The sequence below is a fragment of the Chroicocephalus ridibundus genome, chromosome Z, assembly GCF_963924245.1.
Source record: "Chroicocephalus ridibundus chromosome Z, bChrRid1.1, whole genome shotgun sequence".
Classification (NCBI taxonomy): domain Eukaryota; kingdom Metazoa; phylum Chordata; class Aves; order Charadriiformes; family Laridae; genus Chroicocephalus; species Chroicocephalus ridibundus.
The window spans coordinates 75993623-75999652 of record NC_086316.1 but is presented as its reverse complement, the minus strand read 5'-3'; positions in this window follow the sequence as shown (position 1 = coordinate 75999652).

The window sequence follows — 6030 nt, the reverse complement described above, 5'->3', positions numbered from 1 at the left end:
CCTCTGTGGCTCATCAGGGAGAGAAGGATGCATGGATTGAGGGAATGAACCATGCAGACATATAGATGGATGCATTGATTGGTTGGCAGAAGGAGGAAGGGATGGATATATGGATGGATGCATGGATGTACATATGGATAGGCAGTTTGGACACCTAAATACCATCCTAAGCATCAAAGATGCTCATTATGCAGGGGCTGACTTGTGAAGATGTCTGGGAGGCCAAGTGCATAAGGCTAGCAAAGGGAGACACGTGGGCAGAGCAAGGACGGCGTTTGGGAACAAGTCGCAGGTGTGGCCCATGCAGCCAGCCCCATGGAAGTGGCATCACAGATGACATGAAGAGACAGAGCCTGAATTGTCTCTGCAGAGACAGACCAAGCAAAGAGAAGTTACGGACAGGATGGCCCAGCCCTTCGCTGGAGCTTCTCAACCAGCCGGGGGACTCCAGTGCTCCCTGGGTTTCCAGGATTGCACGGAGCAGGCACTGGTCAGAAAGACAGCCCCGTAGAGCAGGGCCTTTCTCTGCATCCTGAAAGTGACAGGCCAGAGTTAAAAGTGACTGCAGGAGTCTCGTGTGGCTTTGCAGGGTTACAATACATGCGGGCCCTCCCAGCATACAAGCAACCCCCAGCTTTTGCTCCATGCTGGGAGATCCACCAGATGTGGCAGCTCCTCCTACATGCTGGGTACCGGCATAGTCACCTCTGTGCTGATGGATCTGGAGATGGTAAAGTGCTGAAAGTGCCAGGTCTGTTGTCTACACCTGGGATCTCTTGGAGGATACTGACTGATCCCCAAGAGGATCTTCTGACCTGGAAGGCACTGATCCCCAGAGGGATGCTGACCTAGAAAGCACCAATCACCAGGGGGATGCTGACCTGGAAGGCATCAATACTTGGGAAGATGCTGACCTAGAAGGTACTGATGCCAGGGAGGATACTGACCTGGAAGGGTGCTGGTTGGCAGGGGAACACTGCGCATGCCAATATGGAAGGCATTGATCTCCAAGAGGATGTTGATCTGGAAGACAGTGATGTGCAGGAGGATGCCAGCCTGGAAGGCACCAATTCCCGGGGGGATTCTGGCCTGGAAGACACGATTTATCCAGGGCATAGTGCTTTCTCCCCTACTCCGGAGCACTTCTTTCAGCTCCCCACTTATGCTGGGCATCAGTTCAGCCAGTGACTACCCCAAGGGCTTTGGCTGTGGATCCACACTCAGGCAGGCATCCATGGCTGGCTGCAAAGACCCCAGTGAGCCGCCTGCAGGAAGATGAGCCAGCACCACCTCTCCCAGTTTCCCTCCTTCCCGGAGCTACCCACTGGGGCTGGGAGGTGCTGCCCAGCTATGGGCCAGGGGGAGCGTGGCCCCCAGCTCCTGCCAAAACAACCCCAATCCCCATCCTTCTGCAGGCAAGAGGGATGCCCAGACCCTATTTTCCCACTAGATGGCAAACATTGCCTTCAAAACAGTCTTTTGGGGAATTACTTGCCTTCCCTGGGAGAGGAGGCTAAGAAAACCCTTTAGGCAAAGGGCCTGACGCTGCTCAGGAGTGGGGCTGGGGGTGGCCAGGACCCCTGATGTGCTCCTCATCTTGCTTTTTCTGTCATTTCTTAAATTGCCTAGTTTCTCCCTGGTCCTGGAAGGCCCATCCCTTACCCTGTGCTGGTGGTGCTGGGCGCCCCAGGCATGCAGGAGAGGCATCTACTTACCCTGGGTGTCACCTTGAACTTCCACAGCCACAAAGTGAAACCCAGAAGCTTTGCTGGGAATTAATTAACGCTGTGGCTTGCAAGCCAAATGTGTGCTCGTTCCTCCTTGCAAGCCCCCAGGTCCACAGGCAAGGGTATAAATAAAGAAGGCAGGGATGAAGGCTTGTGCAGGTGTATGTGCACACTTGTCTAAGATCTTTTGCCAGCTCAGATGCATTTCCAGGCTTCTGTACATTGGTTTGAATTCAGTCCCAGATCTTCTCATGGTCTCTCTATTAACCTCGTTGCAGAAGTTTTCTGAGCGTTTGCTGCTGGCTCTGGCACTGCTGCAATATTGCTGTGTGGTTAAACATGATGTGTCATAGCTAATGAAGGAGATAGCTGTGGATGGTAAATGTTTAATACGGACAAATCAAGCCAATTAGACGATGTCGAGGGAAAAGTGTGTCATCTCAGCTGTGTCCGTTCTGTGTGGAGGAGAGGGTCTGTGGAAGGGCACAACCCCAGCTTCTACGGGATCAGCAGCTCCCAGCGCCAGCCAAGGGTAAAGACCCTGAATGCAGATCTTCCTGCAGACCCCCCAGACCACCATGTAGGTAGCTTCACCTGTGGGAAGAAGGCAGTCTCTTAAGAGGCAGGTATTTTTTTCTGAAACAAAGACCTCTGAGTGGCTAGAAGGAGTGTCAGCCATCTCCAGCACAGAGGTGCAGAACGATAAGCAGTAAGTCATCCCTCTCAAAGCGCTCCTTGGAGTCTTTGACAGCTCTTGGCCCTTTGACAGTATGCCACCTGCTTTTGTGGCACACCTGGGGCTCCAGAGCTCAGCACTGCTTGGGTGGGAGTGCCCTGCAACCCCAAGGGATGGGTTCCCAGTGGCAGCCCCCTCGCAACATTAACGAGCTTCAGGCATCCTGGCCACTTCCTTCAGGAAGGGATTATTATCTCTTCCTCCCATGAGGGCTGGGAAGTCCCTCTAGGGGCTATTTGTAGTCAAAGAGAAAACAGTGAAAAACGAAAGGAAAAGGGTGACCGGGGAATAGAAACCGAGGCAGTTGTTGGGAGCAGCTTGCGGCTGCAGCGTGTGGCTCAGGGCAGCAAACCACTGACACATCGTGACAACCACTGAACCACGAGGAAAGCAGGTAGAAAGCCCTTCTGGTCCTCTCCAGCTCAGCAGGGCTCCCCGCCAGCCCTTGCATTGGCATGTGCTGATGCCTGGGGACGTGGGATCGGGGCAGAAGCAGTGACGGCATAGATGGCGTGGGCTCTGGTGCATCCCTGTGGCTTGAGGCTTTCCCATCCCTTTGCCAAACTCACAGTCTCTGAAGGCAGCAGAGCAGCGGTTCAGCACAAATGTAGCTGCATTGCCCTTGAACATGGGCTTTACAGATCCAGGAGGGTTTGACCCTCACTCCTGACCTGAGGACCCCAAGGGATGGGTGAGTCTGCTTGCCTGAGGATGTCACATCTTTGCCTTGATGTGCGCCTGATTCCAGCTTTCCAGTCCAGGTCCTGGGAGCAGTTCTGGCCCTGCCCTGTAGGTTCAGGGTTCTGTGTTTTCATCCTGGGTGGTTTTCACCAAGCAAATGTTTCCTGCCTCTGCATGGCATCTCTCAATGGTGATGGGCTGCCATGGCAGGGAACCCCCAAGTTCCCTGACCTTGCTTTTCCCCCATCTCAGATCCCTGGAGGCTGGAACCTACTTTCATGTCAGTGACATGTGGTCCCAAGCTAACCAGCAAGCCAGAGGCTCTGGAGCAAACTGGGAGCCATGTCCCCTCCTGCCTGCAGTATGGTGACACCATCCACATCCCTCACCTGGTGGTGCCAGGCAAGAACGTCCTTTAAGCACAAAGCAGCCAATGCTTCAGAAATGCTGGTGGAGCTGCACTGAGCTACTCTGGGTAAGGACCTGCACCTCTCTCCCTGTGGCCTTTCACAGGGTCTTGGCCATGTCCATGGTGTGGGGCAGTGGTGGCAGAGGCAAAGGGGCTGCGCTGGGACTGCTGAGGGTCTGCAGGGCTATGCATCCCCTTTGTGCCAGTTCAGATCCCCCAGCAGGTGATGGACGAGAGGCATTAGCCAGCAAGGTAGCTGAGGGGGCTGGGGAAAAGCTTCTTCTGTGTGCAGAGCTGAGGGATGAGCCTCTCCAGGCTCAGCTGACCTTGCTTTCCAGGGCGGTAAAGGCAGTAGCCCATCATGATACACTGAGAGCCCCAGCAGAAGCACCATGCAGAAACCAACACTGCACAGAGAAGAGCAGGGACCCTCCAGCTACATCTGTGCTAGGAAATCAGCCCTGCTGGGGACTGCTTTCCAGCCCTGGGCCAACAGGCATGTGACAGCCAGCCTCTACCCTGTTAAACTCTCTTCACCCTCTTTGGCTGCATCCAAATTGCCTGTTGGGAATGATGGCTGCCCTTGGGGTCAACCGCCCAGGCTAGATGACCTGAGCCAAAACCTGCCAGAAGCGATGCTGAGGGTGTTCCAGCACAAGAAGACATTTGCTTCAGTTACTGTCACTCACACAGCCCTGATGCTCTGCAGTGGGCACCGCTACCTCTTCAGGGGGCACTGGGACAGTCAAGAAGTTCAGACTCCTGCCTGTAGCATGGCTAAAGGTAACTCCTGAGTTCAGGGGCCCATTTGGACGACAAACAGAAGAAAATGCAGCACAATTTGTGTGCCACCATTGCCGGGATGGCAGCCTGCTGTGGCCTGACAGGAGGGGAACCCATCAGAAACTGAAGCCTCAGAGTAGAGGAAAGATGAAGAAGTCGGCACTGTTGGTGGCTCAGATCCTGCAGTGGGTTAGCGGGCTCTGCTTCCTGCGGGATTTTAGCTGTCTGCTTATTCCTCTTGCATAAGTATGTTGTCTCCACTCCAGGGCCAAGTTCTGCAGTTGATAACCTCTTTCTCTACCCTTTTTGCGTCATGGTCCCTCAAATGCAGCGGTTCCTAAGCTGTGGCCTGAGGATCCATGGTGAAGACCTAGCAGATGATCCGCAGACCTGCTTCACCTCTATAGTGCTCCCTGCTCTGCAGGGCTGGAAACCCATCAGAGACTTAAGAGCTGACCTCTGGAGCCCAGGGGAAGGGTACTGGTTCCTGAAGGGTCATGCTTTCATTTCCTCCTGAAAGCAGCCGCTTCGAAGAATAAAAACCCAGAAGGGATCTGCGGCCTTCACTGGGGCACCGGCTGCAAAGGGAAGTGTCAGTTCCCTTTGCACAGGAACCAGCACAGCCCATAGCGACCACTACTGTGATTCCCCCCCAGTATAATAACCCCCATACCCTTCCTCAAAGCACAGCTGGCATCCAGAAAGTAAGAAAAGCCAAATAAGACAGTTGCACACAAGGATGCTGGGGATGGGGATGACAGGCAGCAGCAGAAACCCCACGAGGTGCAAGGAGGGGTTTCGTTGGGTTTCACTCCTGTCACACCAAGGGAAGCCTAGCCTCTTGGTGTCTCTAGGATCTGGACTTTCGATGTCACACATCTCTCCGGAGACCTCATTGCCCCTCTGCTGGCTCCTTATGCCAGGAGGCAGGGCACAGAGTGACAAAGTACCTCACCACCCACACAACTCACCGGTAGCAGAGGACACATTGTCATCGGCAATGGAAGAAGACAAGGGAGAAGACTGAGATATGGAGGTTGCAAGTGTCCCTTCAAGGATATGAACCACATCGTGCCACTGCGAATATTTACGCAAATGCACCCAGGGCTTGTGTAAGCTGCAAACCTGAGCAGATTATAAAAAAGGGGATAAAGCACTGAATTCTCCTTTAGTCATTTAGATTTACCTTCACTTTTTTTTTCCTTGAAGACAGTTACCAGGCTGAGTTTCTGTATCTTGTACCCAATAAAGATATTAAAAGCCCTTTAATCTACTGCTGCATAATCAGCAGCTTACTTTGCTGCAGAGTTAAATGGCGTTGGTGTGACACATTAGCTGTGCATGTCTCAGAGCTCTCTGGAAAACATCCTTGACTAGCTGGGAAGTGTTCACTGGCATGCCCTTGCTGTGTTCACTGGCATGCTAGCCTTGCCCCATACCCAGCTGTAAACCAGGTGGCTTTCAGTGTCCTTGCACGGGGACAATGGACCATGCACAGCCTAGTGACAACCAGACGGTCACACTGGGAAGGTGAAGTCTATGTTCAGAGTGTCAGCAGGGATGAACCCAGGGAATGGCACTAGGGAATGTGTCTGGAGCACTGATGTGGTGTTACCTCTGGACTGATGAAGGCTTACATATACTAGCATGGGAGATTAAAAAAGAGTAGCAGAGACCCACCAGGATGAAGATTC